This window comes from Spermophilus citellus (assembly GCF_964194105.1).
Source record: "Spermophilus citellus genome assembly, chromosome: 10".
Lineage (NCBI taxonomy): Eukaryota > Metazoa > Chordata > Mammalia > Rodentia > Sciuridae > Spermophilus > Spermophilus citellus.
Genome location: NC_138197.1, coordinates 37574624 through 37590284, shown reverse-complemented (window position 1 = coordinate 37590284; position 15661 = coordinate 37574624).

Here is a 15661-nt window from a genome sequence, read left to right as displayed (position 1 = left end):
GCATGAAATATGTAAACTTATTCAAGAGCTGAGTTCTATATGACTATAATAATCATGCAATTTTAACAGTATTACAAAAAAAATCCCAATAATACTACCTAAACTTTTAGGTAATCACTTCCAAATCTGGTTTATCTGTTGATTTCTTTATCTTCTATCTCCCCAGTGCAATGTGAGCATGATAAGAGCAGAAATGACTTCTGTGTTGTTTACTGTTGACTTCCAGGATCTAAGGGCCAGTGCAAAGAATATTTAGTCTAAAATGATGCTGTACTGAAGAATGAATGAATGAATAAACCCTATCAGGATTGGTAAACAAATGAAAATAAAATCCATCACAAAAATAGTGTTGGATGGATTTCCTGATTCTGGTTTCATGTATCCAAATAGTGTATTCTAGAGTAAAATCCCAGATAACATGTATAAGATTTTGGTAAATTTATGTATATGCATTTTTCTAGTGTGAATGATACATAATTTTTACTATATTTTGTGGGTAGCTACATTTACTCAGAAATGCCTTTTGATTTTTAAAAATATATTCAGTAATTTCTTTCCTTAAATAGTACTTTGATATATTTTTATCCAATATCCTTTCTAATTAGGAAAAAATTAGAAATTAGTTTTAAAAAATATTACCATGTTGTAAAACTATAGAGAGGGAACAAACAAAAGTTGTACAACTCGATGAATACTTTATCTGGAGATTTTCAAATCCCAGTGACTGTCAGGGATAAATATGATGTCATTTGTTTGAGAAGGCAGGTCCAGGGAAAAATGTGGTGAACATAAGGTGGCCTCTTCACCATGATCTGAGAGGCAGCTCCTGTGAGCACTTGGGCCCAGGACTTTTCCATCAGGATCCAAGGGAAACCAGATCCAGCATCAATCCATGGAAGAGAGAGGAGCAGCTATGGATATTCTCAGCTCTCTTCTGCCTTCTGTTTCTCATTGGCCAGGGTTTACCCTGCCAGAATCATCATCTCAGCTTTTCTGCTTTACATCATCCAGCCCCTTGGTGGCCATTTCAAAAAGAAGATCTGCTCACAGTGTGGACTTTATGAAGGAAGGATAATCTGCAACATAAAATGTGCATACCAGGAGATTAAGATATAGTCAGGGAATCTGAGGAAGCCTTGAAATTTGTTTCTAAAATAGGCCACCTCTTATGCCACTCAACTGAGATGGAGCCATGCGATAGTTCCTGGCTTTATAAATGTATGACTTGTGTAGTCACAGGGCGCATTGTGCTTGGAGGGCCCTATGCTTGTATTCGTCTCCTCTTGCTATTTTGGTTCTCAGACACAGGGGAGTCTGTGTGGAAGAGGCGGCAGTCTTGGAGAAATTCAGTAGGAGTTTGGTCTCCCTTTTTCCTGAGTCCTTTAGAGACAAGCGTGGTATACTTTTTTTTTTTTTTTTTTTTTACTTTTTTTATACTTCTTTTTTTATTGGTTGTTCACAACATTACAAAGCTCTTGACATATCATATTTCATACATTAGATTCAAGTGGGTTATGAACTCCCAATTTTTACCCCAAATACAGATTGCAGAATCACGTCGGTTACACATCCACAATTTTACATAATGCCATACTAGTAACTGTTGTATTCTGATACCTTTCCTATCCTCTACTATCCCCCCTCCCCTTCCCTCACATCTTCTCTCTCTACCCCATCTACTGTAATTCATTTCTCTCCTTGTTTATTTTCCCATTCCCCTCACAACCTCTTATATGTAATTTTGTATAGCAATGAGGGTCTCCCTTCATTTCCATGCAATTTCCCTTTTCTCTCTCTTTCCCACCCATCTCATGTCTCTGTTTAATGTTAATCTTTTCTTCCTGCTCTTCCTCCCTGCTCTGTTCATAGTTGCTCTCATTATATCAAAGAAGACATTTGGTATTTGTTTTTTAGGGATTGGCTAGCTTCACTAAGCATAATCTGCTCTAGTGCCATACATTTCCCTGCAAATTCCATGATTTTGTCATTTTTTAGTGCTGCGTAATTCTCCATGGTGTATAAATGCCACATTTTTTTATCCATTCATCTATTGAAGGGCATCTGGGTTGGTTCCACAGTCTAGCTATTGTGAATTGTGCTGCTATGAACATCGATGTGGCAGTATCCCTGTAGTATGCTCTTTTAAGGTCTTCAGGGAATAGTCCGAGAAGGGCAATAGCTGGGTCAAATGGTGGTTCCATTCCCAGCTTTCCCAGGAATCTCCATACTGCTTTCCAAATTGGCTGCACCAATTTGCAGTCCCACCAGCAATGTACAAGTGTACCCTTTTCTCCACATCCTCGCCAGCACTTGTTGTTGTTTGAATTCATAGTGGCTGCCAATCTTACTGGAGTGAGATGGTATCTTAGGGTGGTTTTGATTTGCATTTCTCTGACTGCTAGAGATGGTGAGCATTTTTTCATGTACTTGTTGATTGATTGTATGTCCTCCTCTGAGAAGTGTCTGTTCAGGTCCTTGGCCCATTTGTTGATTGGGTTATTTGTTATCTTATTGTCTAATTTTTTGAGTTCTTTGTATACTCTGGATATTAGGGCTCTATCTGAAGTGTGAGGAGTAAAGATTGGTTCCCATGATGTAGGCTCCCTATTTACCTCTCTTATTGTTTCTCTTGCTGAGAAAAAACTTTTTAGTTTAAGTAAGTCCCATTTGTTGATTCTTGTTATTAACTCTTGTGCTATGGGTGTCCTATTAAGGAATTTGGAGCCCGACCCCACAATCTGTAGATCGGAGCCAACTTTTTCTTCTATCAGATGCAGAGTTTCTGATTTGATATCAAGCTCCTTGATCCATTTTGAGTTAACTTTTGTGCATGGCGAGAGAAAAGGATTCAGTTTCATTTTGTTGCATATGGATTTCCAGTTTTCCCAACACCATTTTTTGAAGATGCTATCCTTCCTCCATTGCATGCTTTCAGCCCCTTTATCAAATATAAGATAGTTGTAACTTTGTGGATTAGTCTCTGTGTCCTCTATTCTATACCATTGGGCCACTCAGTTTCTTTGGGAAGGAGAAAGTGCCCTGGACCAGCCTCTCATGCCCCTTTGGGACCTGTGATAGGAGGAAGTTGAGTCAGGATCCCTGCCACTAAATACAACCGTGAAGCTGACAAGGGCAGCTGGTGACTTTTTGTCTTTGGTGGCCACTTCTGGGAAGCGACTGAATATTGCTCGGCTCTGATCTTCAGGGAACTCTCCCCAACACAAGAAGGAGTCTACACTTGCTTCAAGGACTTACACCTGTAGAATTTCATCCCCCTGCTGTGGACGGAGTCACTAGTTTCCGGTTTCCTGCATCACAACCAACTTCCTCTGAGAAGCAAGCAGGCCCTGATCCCATTTCCAATCCTCTTGTGAAAGCTACAGTTGCACTGTGGGGAATCAATGTATCTCATGGCACCGATTTCTGTCTGGGGAGAGACTGATTGCTGGCCTAGGTTTAACTGCCTCACAGAAAAGTCCACACATTTCTCAGCTCATCCACGAGGGTCACCAAGGTTTCCCTTCCTGCTTTCTTGTAACACACAGGCTAATGCTCAGGAAAGGAGCCCACAGGTGTTTCACCAGTCCTGGCCCCATGCTGGCATGTATCCCAGACTTGGGCGAGAGCCTGGCAGGACTTGGAGGACTTAGCCTTAACTTTCAGAGTCTGAATGTGGAGCTGAAGGCAGCGATCCATCCACACAGTGGATTCAGACAATGCCTCTGTGGAACACCCTTATCCCCTGCTAGTCTTTCCCACGAAGCAGAGGATTCTTCTTTGGAAACAGGCCTCCTGCTCCCGTGGCCATATACCCCAGGCATGGCCCTGAGCTTTGGATCCACTCAGATGAAGCCATGCTCTGAAGAGTTTAGGACCAGCTCTGGCCTTGGGTCCATGAATGGCCTGAGTGAACAGCATCACAAAGATTCCTCAGCTTCCCCCAAAAGTGCCAGCCATGTCCTGGCTTGCCTCACTCTGGGCCACCAAGGAATGAAAACCACAGCAGCCTTGATGGCTGCCAGCTTTCTGTGCCTACACACCCTCTAACATCGTCCACCTTAGGAGCCCCTAGGAAGAGGCTCTGCAGTCACAACAGGTGTGCGTCCCACCTCTGCCTCCTTGTAGCCATGAAGCATGCTCCCCTACCTCCTATCCAGGCCCTTTGCCTTCAGTAGAATCCCAGGATTTCTCTTGCACAGAGTAAGCCCTGGAAGAGATGCCCCACCCTGCTAACTGGAACTCTTCTTGCCCTTGGTCCTCCCTTTACAGCTGCCCTAAACTCACCATGTGGTGCCCCTTCTGCTCTAGTGTGTCTCACCTCCTTCAGAAAGGCTCCATGCTCACCTGCTGTGCTGTGTCCCCGGGTCCTCTCTCCCCTTCCTTTTCTTCTTGGGCACTTGTTATATATTTTAACCTAAATGCATGCTTTGGCTAACCCACCGCCACTGTACAGGCTTCCCCAAATCTGTCCATCTCTCCAATCCTGTGTCTTTTCCAATTCTTTATTCCTTTGTTAGGTGGGGTTTTTTGTTTGTTTTCTTTGTTTTGTTTTTTTTTTTGTTGTTGTTGTTGTTGTTTGTTTGTTTGCTTGGCTTTGTTCATGTTAATGAGGATGGATCCCCCGTTGTCACACAGGATAGGTGAGCAATGAGCTCTATTTCCCACCACTTTTTCATTTCACTTTAGACAGGTTTTATTTCACTTTGAGACAGGGTTGCACATTGGCCCATGCTGGCCAGGGACTCATGATGCTACTGCCATAGCTAACCAGGTCATTAGAATGGAAGATGGGCATCTACGTGGCAAAGCAATAATGTCTCGTGTGTTTAGTTGAATATCAAACATCCACCATGCACAATGCACACACACAAAGTGGGTGCTCCATAAACAACAGCCTGCTGCTGGGCTTAGCTTTAGAGTGTGTGCTTAGGAGAGGTGGCACCCAGATCTACTGCCACTCAGGGAAACTGAGCCAAGGGAATGGCATGTTCATGGCCAGCCTGGCCAAAAAACGGAAACCTACTGCAAAAAGTCAAAACGACATAGGGATGTCAACACATACAAGAAGGGGAATAGAAGGAAGTGGTAGAGCACTCCTGCATTCAACCACTTTGTCCCAGAGAAGGGGGCGCCTGGGCAGAGGGAGAGGGGAAAGAGGGAGGGAGAGGCAGATATGCAAAGGGTCATAGCTCAGTGGAGGAACCCTTAACTTGGACGAGAGCATCAGGCCCCAGGACCATTCACTAGTATTGCCCAAACACAGGAATTACTGAATGAAATGTAGAACAACTTACATAGGCACAGGAATGGCTACTAGGTTCTCCCTGAAACATCATTCTTTCATAGGAATTTTAAAAGGCTTTTGGATCCCCTAGAGAAAAGCATTTGTGGGTCTGGCAGGAATTAGAAGGAATGTAAAGCACAATATTGGAATCAACCATTTCCAAGCAGCTGAGACAGCATGCCTGCATGCGGTGGCAGACAATGGAGCTCAGAATCATGAATGGTGTAGTCTCGGCCTGTGCCTATCTGTGAACAGATCCCTGAGAGGACCCAGGACCCAGGAGTCCTCAGGGACTTGGGTGCAATGCAACCCGTGCTCAGAGCCAGCAGTCTGTCCGTTGGCAGCTGGGCGGCACGCGCTCCAGTGCTGCGGGCGGAGTCGGCGTGTCCTCCTTTCAGCCAAGCTGTGCACTGAGCCAAAGGGCTCTGAGAAAGGTGCAAGTTGCGCCCTTCCCAAAGGCGACCACCGGCCTCTCAGTCACCCCATGCCACGCCTTCTCCGCCCCCAGCACAGGCCACGCCTTCTCCGACCCCAGCGCAGGCCCAGCCTCCGGGTTGCAGGCTGCCGCCAGCCGGACAGCGCCCCTGGCGGCGGTTCCTGGGCCTTGTGGAGTGGCCCAGAGGCAAGGGTCCCTGCCCCTGGGGTCAAATTGCTTGCATTGCACACAGGATGGCCTCCATCTGTGGCTAGTCCATGCCAAGATCTCCGGGGGATACAGCAGTCCCTGCTGCCTCTGCAGAGTTTTCCTAACTCCACATTGGGCAGAGGCCTCCTGGCTGGCCGATTTTGCTTTGTTTTCCACTTGTGGGACACATTTGCATATGAAAGAAGATAAAGAAGACAAAAAATCAAAAAAATAAATGACGAAAAATCATCCTCAGGACTCAGGCTCCCTAGCAGGTTAGGCTTTCAGCATTATGTCTAGGCTGCAAGTGTAAAGAGAGTTGATACGGAAATGCTTGCCTATGAAAGAGGTAACAACAGCCCTGCCTTCCTCTCTTCCAGCTGCATACTTTTTCTTCTGTATGTTGTAGATTTTTGCTTTTCCACACGCTAGTATGCAAAACCAGACCTGGGTATAGTCACTGGGAGAAGCATGCACCACAAAGACCACCTGGATGAGAAGCTGCAAGAGTGGCAAGCCTGCATCTTGGCCTGTGGAAAATGGAAGGGGAAGGGAAAATCTTGGTATTCCCTTGCCCCTGGTTTTTCTTGAAAATCAGCAGGGTCAAAGCAGGGGGTGAACCCAAGTACAAGAGCAGGCCCTAGATGGGGAGAGCCTCAGGCAGTGTTGGTCACAGGCCATTTCTTTCTGAAATTCGTTTCTCTGATGAGCAAGACCCTTAGGGTGGGGGGAATGCCTATGAGTACTGAGGCTTGCCCTTTTCCAATACTTGGTTTTCTGACTTCAAGTCTTAGGCTGTAAGTTAGTGAAGGTAACTCTCTTATCAGCTCAGCCTCTTCAACATGGCAGAAATACAAAAATTTTGCTCTAAGAGAAAATTGCCCTTGAATGTTCTCATTTGAAAGAACTGGAAAGGATTCTGACACAAGACTTCTCTAGCAGTGAGGTCCATCTTCCACACTTTTTCTTTTTCTTTTTCAGACAGACACAGAACAATTTCCCAGGCTCTCCTGGGTCTCCTGATGTCCAAGAAGGAGCCTTAGATTCCCAAGTAGTTTGGCATTCGCAGACTGTATTTCTGTGCCTGGGTTCTGAAACACAGGGTATTTTCTGTCTTTCCAGTATGGACCATTAAACCCAGGATGCTCTGCCCCTGAGCTCCATCCACAGCTCCTTTGATGCTTCATTTTGAGACCAGGTCTGTCTAATTGTGGGGTGTGGCCTTCCATTGGCAATCCTGCCCTCCCAGGGTCTTCAGTGTCTGCACGACCTGGATCCTGGCCCATAGCCTTTGGAAAGAATGTGAACTCTGGGGTGGGACGCCTGGCTACTACTGGAACGCACCTTCCAACGTGTCCATGAGTGCAGGCTACCTCAATAGAGGATGACTGTGGTGAGACAACCTCATCAACCCAGTCACCTCTACTAGGCCCTCCATGCAGCCTGGCATTGGACATCCCATCTGCTCACTGCACACACAGGTGTGGGTCCTAATAAGCTGGAGCCAATCTAGCACAAAGCAGGATGATCCAAGGCACTGGATTCCATATTGCTGACCCTCCATCATATCAACTGAAACAATGATGGTCACCTTGAAAGTCAGAAACAAGCTCAAGAGCAAAAGCAAATGGATACTCTGAGGTTCAGTGGTGGTGTTGCAGTGTTCCCCTAACAAGATCCCCCATTCATACCATCTGCCTAGGTCACTGCACACCATCTGCATGTCACCCCCCCCACAGACCCCCCATTCCTGTGACTTTCAGCATCCAGAGTGCGGGCCCCTGTCTTTAAGGCACTAGGAAGTATGTTATCTTCTTGGAGGTCAGGTGTTGGGGTGATAGGTAGTGGGGCATCCTCACCTCCTAGGCATCTAAAGGGCTGCACTGTACCAGGAGAGGGCCCCACCCACAGCAGCTCTCCCTGACTCAAGGAGACAGCACCCAGGGCTCTGAATCTGACAAGTTCCAATGTTTATTATGGCTGGCTGTCCTTGGCCTGGTCCTGAAGGGAGACTTTTGGACGTGTGACTTCTGTGGATTTTTTTGCATGACATTACCAGGATCCATGTGTGTAGTAAGTTCCTTAGATGAGGGCTTTGACACATGCACTCCACCCTCAAACTCTGTGGACACCTGGACCAGTGCTCTAAGGACATCCACATACTGGGCCTGTGGCTATCAGCGTCCTGAGTGATCCAGGCAGGAGGATCTCAAAATCTGTGCCAGTCTTTGCCAATTAGGGAGTTTGTCACAAAATGCTCAAAGAAAAAGTCCTACCAAGGACCTCGGTAGCAGAGCACCCTGGTTTCCTTGCACATTACTGAAAAACAAAACAAAAACAGAGAAAAAAGTAAAGAAGAAAGATCTTGTTTGAAATAGGTCAACCATCACGTTTTCAGGGCTTTGCATGAGGAAAATGGGGCTCCTGAGCACAAACTCGTGTGCTCTTCCAATTCTGCATGGTGTCTTGGCTCGGATTCAATGACATGTGCCCAAAGCCTGAGACCCAGAGTTGCCATCACATTTCCATTTGGATTCCTACCACCCAGTAGGGGGCAGTGGTTCCACTCGACATTGGAGAGCAGGAGACTAAGTGTGACCACACTGACAAAGACACCTCTTCTGTTGGATTCTACATTCCATGTCCATGGTCCTAAGGGGCTTTGCCCCCAGAAAAGCAGCCCCTTCTGGTGGCATGGAGTCCTCAACCTTTTAGGCAGTCACCTCTCCCCCATACTCAGGGGCCTCTATCTCACCTCCTCCGGAATGACCAGTGTGTGTTCTCCCCCACAAGACGCATGTGCTCTTCTGGAGTCTCTCCCATGGAAGCTACACAGTGTTGGTGGTGGCACAGCCTCGGGAATGGATTGAGCAGGCAACGTGATATCACACCATGTAAAACTTTATTACCACACTTTTTAACACACCTATCTCAACAAGGAAAAGTTATAGCGAAATAACCATAACAACAACAATGAAAGAACCTTAAAGAACTAAACAAAACTCAAACCAAACCAGATAATAAATAAATACGGAAGTAAATGAATAAATGTTAGAAATCCAGGAGGTTCCAGAGGAGAGGAAGAGGAGAGGCGTGGTGGGATCTGGAACTGAGTGGTCCTCAGGAGCTCACAAAGGCGGAGGGGCCAGAGGAGACGTGAGCTCTAGGGCAGTGTCAACCTTCCAGCACACGTGGAGTGGGTGCTGGCCTGAGAGATGGGTGACCTGGTGCCTCTGGTGTTGTGCTGTGTTTAATTGAGGGCTTTTCCTGGAGAGGCAGCTGCAAGAGAAAAGAGCCCCAACATGACTGCCTTTCCCTGGGTCTTTCCCGAGTCCCAGAAGAACCCTGGCTGTGAGAAGAGCCCAGCCCCTATCCCGGCACCAGGACTTCTTCCCGGACGAGGGCCCTCCAGCTGCAGGTGGGGTCAGGAGTATTTGGCTGGGGACCACAGGCCAGTTCCCAGTAGGAGCAGCAGAGGTTCCAGGACACACACATGAGGTCACCCACCCGAGGGCCCTCACCACAGGCCTCGGACTCACGGGGATCTGTGTTCTCCAGCCCTGTCAGGAGGCTCTCCACCTGGACTGTCAGCCCTGACTCCGGCATGGTGTGGAGCAAGAAGGTCCTGAGACTCCTCAGGCTGGCCATGGACCCCACAAAATCTTCTGGGTACAGGTAGAGCCACATTTGGACAGCGGAGCAGAAGGCCCTGGGGACATAGGAGTGGGGCAGGGAGCCATGAGGGACTGGGCATCGCCTTGAGCTGGAAGCCCCTTTGGACCACCCGGATGATGGGCTTCCCAGAGAGTGTCCAAGCGGGTCCCATGCAGCAGGGCGAGAAGGGGGACATCTGTGAGGGCCATGTGTGGGTAAGAGGCTCCCCTCTCCTGTGCATCGGGGGCTCCCCAAAATTTGCCTCAATAGAGAAAAGTGAGGGCCATTGTGCCTGGGATTGGCTGTGGAGGGGAGGGATGCTCAGGGCCAGGCTCTGAGGCGCCAGCCCCACCTGCGGTCCTTAGCTACCCAGAATCCACCACAGCTATCTGTGCCCACTCCAGAGGGAAATCACCAGACCACACCCCTGTGCCACAAATCACAGAAGGTGGACACCTGCGTTTTTGCCCACCCATCCACACTGCCAAGGTTCCCCAAGTGACCCTGGAGTCAGAAGCCCACTCCCGTGGCCCCCAAACCACTCACTTGTGTCCCGGAAGGAAGACTTCCTCCGTGCATTGCCGATACTCCTCATACCTAGAGAAGGCCAGGGGAATGTCACCTCGTACATCCTGTGCCCTGCATGTGCCAAGACGCCTGGTGGCTTTGACTAACTTCCTGCCAATAATGAAAGCTCAGGAGGGCTGGGAGGTGTGTGTGCACTGCTTCCTAATGGATAGGCCATGTGCCTGCCAAGGGCAGGTGCTTCACATCTATTGGGCCCATGAATGAACCCAACCTGGTCCCCCTTTATCCACCCCAGCTGTCCCCGCTCTGCCCCCAGGCAGGTCAGGGGCCCTTCCACATGCAAGCCACATGCTCCTTCCCCAGTGTGCAAACTGCTCTTCCTGAGGCCTCTGTCCAGTGGGGCTGAGGCACAAGAGTTCCCCACAGGGGCAGGATAGGCACCCCAGGGGAAGTCCTGAGGCCTTGGAAGCCAGGCCCAGTGGACAAGGCCTGAGACCTACACTCCTAGGGCTCATCCTACTTGGTTGGCTCAACACCCGGCGGGGTTCTCCTGTGAATATCCTACATTCCACAGAGTTGCCAGAGGTCCAGAGTGGTGCCCAGCATCCCACCCACCACGCCAAGAGATGGCCATGTCCCGGGGCCTGGAGGTCATACACACCTTTGACTGAGGAGCTTCAGCACTTTCTGGATGCTGAGCACCTTTGGGCGTCTGCACAAGAATCCTTCCACCCAGGAGGAGTGCCCCCGCTGCAGGACCTTCACGAGGTCCTTCTCCAAATCCTGGCGGACCAGTGAGGTGAAGCTGTCCACCAGAAGGGACACAGCCAGGGACGAACGCTTGTCATCTCCCTAGTTTCAGGGATCAAAGAGGGACATTTCAACCAGGAAACAGTAGCACCTGCAAAATGTCTCAGTGTCGAACAGTCAAGTGACAAATCAAACCAAAGGCTCTCCTTCCCTTCTAATTCTCAGTTGAAATGAGGGAAACACACACACCCACACCCACAACAACTCGCACTCGGCGAGGGTCTGGGGCTGTCCCAAGCGGAGTCGCAGAGGCGGGTTAGACTCTGGTCACCTGCAACTGTCTGTCTCGTCTCACCTCCAGTGTCCTTGAGAAAAATCGCCAGAGTGTTCTGGACCCACGGCTGACCCAGCGCCTCCAGGCACGTGAGAGGCCACTATGAAGGGCTTTCCTGAGGCCAGGGTGTCCACCGAGGACTGGACCACAAGAGCTCATGGCTCTCTGCTTGTCTTGTCAAAGGCAAGTGAACGGACTGGGGCTGGAGCTGGATTGTTGGGACCTAGCTAGGAGGGTTCCAAGTTCTATAGGTTCCATCGCCAAGGAAGTGAGGTCACTTCCTCTGGGACTCCTTGCCTGAGTCCCTTTTCCACACAAGGTGGTTCCAAAGGCCACCTGGGGTACTGGCTGCTGCCATCTTCCCATACCATATGAACAAGTGGACAGAGTTCTGCCAATACAGCCTGGATCTCTTCCCCAGGAAGATCCAGGTCCTGCCAGCAGCTCCCCTGGTTGAGAGAGACAGAGCTGGGTTCAGACCCATCTCCTCCATCTGACCATGGGTGCGAGTCTCAAGAAGCCAGGGGGCCTCACAGGCTCTCCAGAGCTTCCTAATGTATCCTCGGTTCCTTCCACCCTCTGCTTTGGAGATGGTCATCACCTGTATGTGCCCATGCATGTGTGAACCACCACCTGAGTCCTACAGTGAAAGGGGGAAAGTGAACTCCTCTCTTGGCTCTGATTGTGCCTGATTGTGCCCGACTGGCAGTGTGTAGGGACTGATTTTCAGAGAGAGCCTTCATTTACCCCAGAACTGCCAGTGGCTTCTGGGAGATTCTGAATAGCACCCATGTCTCTTTACATGGTATCATGTGGGTACACAGCGAAGGCTCCCAATCTCCAAAGCTGCCCTGTGCCCAAGTCCTGTAGCTCCCTACCCTCTAGGGGGATCCACATCACTACCTGGATTCTGAGAAAGAGGCAACAGCCAGGGTCATGGGGTATTGCTTGCAACTTGGTCTCATGAGAAGTCTCAGGACTGTCTGGCTTCATTGCCCCCAGCAAGAGCAAGTGCTGGGATTCTCGAGAGCTGTGTGACAAAAATAGGTGGAGTGGCAGCAGGCAGAGACCCAGGGGCCTCAGGAAATAACCAGGAGCTGGCATTTCTCTGCTTCCGTTTCCTAGTGCCCCACATAGGTGAAAATATTGGGGTTTCAGAATATATCAAGAAGCGAGGATGGTGTCAAGTGGTCAAGAGTCTGTCCAGTATCATGGTCTCAAGCATGGGCGTGAGTGCCCCTTCTTCTACGTCTCTAGGGAGAGGCGACATTGCTTCTTTCAGGGTGGCAGCAAGGCACTTTGGTTTGTTTGGTGCACAGTGGAAGGCAAGACTGTTGTCTCCCATTCTTTCAACACAGAGGAAACCAGGCCTCAGTATTAGGAGCAAAGAAGCCTCCCAGAAGGCAATATGCATACAATAGCCAAGGCTTCTGAGCAGGCCCAAGGACAGAAAACTCAGTGTGGAGGAGTGGAAAGGGAACAGGAGGCCACTCCTGGCAGGGGCGCTCCCTCACCAAATGCGCGTTGACTGAGCACCCTGTGCTCACCATTTAGTGCAACCCAAGAGGCTGAGGCCTTTCCCTGCTCCCAAGGAACTTCAAGAATTCGCCACCCGGGCCAGGAGCCTCAGGTCCACCTTCCTGGTGCAAGCAGAGCTAAGCGGCTGCTCATCCTGCTGCCAGCCAAGGTCAGAGGCACAGCAGAGACCACTGGCCAGAAAAGACTGGAAGATCACTCCTCACATGCCAAATCACCCCTGAGGGGCGGGCTCCTAGCACAGGGCATCCCTGGCTGCCTCTGTGTTCTTGGAAAGATAGATGCTGGAGAGTGGCATTTGAGAAGGGAAGGCCACAAGAAAGACCAGCAGCCACTCAGAAGGGTGATGGGCTGGGTCCACCCTGAGGCTTCATTCCACTGGCAAACAGGAAATGGCCCCTGAGTTTGAAGCCGCTAAGAAGTCAGAGGAATGGAAAATCCTGCCCTCTTGTGTCCTGAAGCTACAGGCATTCAGTTCCTGCCCTCAGGTGATTACATCCCCTAGGCCACTCAGTTTCTTGGGGAAGGAGAAAGTGCCCTGGGCCAGCCTCTCATGCCCCTTTGGGACCTGTGATAGGAGGAAGTTCAGTCAGGATCCCTGCCACTAAATACAACCGTGAAGCTGACAAGGGCAGCTGGCGATTTTTTGTCTTTGGTGGCCATTTCTGGGGAAGGGACTCAAGATTGCTCTGATCTTCTCGGAACCCTCCCAAACACAAGAAGGGGTCTATACTTTCTTCAAGGACTTACACCTGTAGAATTTCATCCCCCTGCTGTGGATGGAAACTTCAGGTTTCCTACATCACAACCAACTTCCTCTGAGAGGCAAGCAGGTCCTGACTCCATTTCCAATCCTCTTGTGAAAGCTACTGTTGGACAGTGGGGAATCAATGTATCTCATGGCACCCATTTCTGTCTGGGGAGAGAAGGATTGCTGGCCTCCATTCAACTGCCTCACTGATAAGTCCACACATTTCTCAGCTCATCCAGGAGGGTCACCTAAGGTTTCCCTACCTGCCTTCTTGTGACACGCAGGCTAATGCTCGGGAAATGAGCCCACAGGTGTTTCACCAGTCCTGGCCCCATGCTGGAATATATCCCATGCCAGACTTGGGCAAGAACCTGGTAGGATTTCGAGGACTTAGCCTTAACTTTCAGAATCTGAATGTATAGCTGAAGTCAGCCATAAATCCACACAGTGGATTCAGACCTTGCCACCGTGGTAAGCCCTCACCCCTGCTAGTCCTGCCCATGAAGCAGGGAGGATGCTTCTTTGGAAACAGGCCTCCTGCTCTCGTGGCCATATACCCCAGGCATGGCCCTGAGCATTGGGTCTACTCAGGTGAAGCCATGCTGGGAAGAATTTGGGGCCAGCACCAGAATGGCTCATATGTTCTCCCCGAAACATCATTCTTTCATAGGAAGTTTCATAGGCTTTTGGATCCCCTAGAGAAAAGCATTTGTGGGTCTGGCAGGAATTATAAGAAATGAAAAGCACAATATTCGAATCAACCACTTCCAAGCAGCTGAGACAGCATGCCTGCATGCGGTGGCAGGCAATGGCACCCAGAATCATGAATGGTGCAGTCTCAGGCTGTGCCTATCTGTGGACAGATCCCTGACAGGACCCCGAGACCCAGGAGTCCTCAGGGACTTAGGCGCAACCCATGCTCAGAGACAGGAGTCTGTCCGTTGGCCGCCAGGGGGCACGCGCTCCAGTGCTGCGGGCAGAGTCGGTGTGTCCTCCATTCAGCTCCTTCCTGGTCTGCGCCAAAGGGCGCTGCGGAAGGTGCAAGTTGCGCTCTTCCCAAAGGAGGCCACTGGCCTCTCAGTCACCCCAAGCCACCCCTTCTCTGCCCCCAGCGCAGGCCCCGCCTCCTGGTTGCAGGCTGCCGCTGGCTGCGGTTCGTGGGCCTTGTGGAGTGGCCCAGATGCTCAGGGTCCGTGACCCTGGGGTCATTGCTTGCATTGCACACAGGATGGCCTCCATCTGAGGCTCTTCCATGCCAAGACCTCCAGGGGGAGGCAGCAGTCCCTGCTGCCTCTGCAAGGTTTTCCTAAGTCCAAATTGGGCAGAGGACTCCTGGCTGCCAGGTTTCTCTTGGGATTCCACTTGTGGGAGGCATTTATGTATGAAAGGAGAAAAAGAAAGACCAAAAAAAAAAAAAAAAAAAGTCATCCTCAAGACTCAGGCTCACTAGCAAGTTAGGGCTTTCAGCATTATCTCTAGGCTGCAAGTGTAAAGAGGGTTGATATGGAAATGCTTGCCTATGCAAAGAGGTAACCACAGCCCTGTCTTCCTGTCTTTCACCTACATACTATTTCTTCTGCATATTGTAGATTTTCCCTTTCCACATGCTGGTTTGCAAAGCCATACCTGGGAGAAGCATGCGCCAGAAAGACCACCTGGATGAGAAGCTGCAAGAGTGGGAAGCCTGCATTTTGGCCTGTGGAGGACTGAAGGGGAAGGGAATCTCTTGGTATTCCCTTGCCTCTGGTTTTTTCTTGAAAATCAGCAGGGTCAAAGCAGGCTGTGAACCCAAGTACAAGAGCAGGCCCTAGATAGGGAGAGCCTCAGGCAGTTTTGGTCACAGGCAATTTTTTTCTGAAAGTTCTTTCTCTGATGAGCAAGACCCTTGGGGTGGGGGGAATGCCTATGAGTCTCAGTACTCACTGAGACTTGCCCTTTTCCAGCATGTGGTTTTCTGACTTCAAGTCTTAGGCTGTAAGTTAGCGAGCGAAGGTAAGTGTGTTTTCAGCTCAGCCTCTTCAACATGGCAGAAATAGAAAAGATTTTGCTCTAAGAGAAAATTGCACTTGAATGCTCTCATCTGAAAGAACTAGAAAGTTTCTGACACAAGGCTTCTCTAGTAGTGAGGTCCATCTTCCACACTTTTTCTTTTTCTTTTTCAGACAGAATCAGGACAATTGCCCAGGCTCTCCTGGGTCA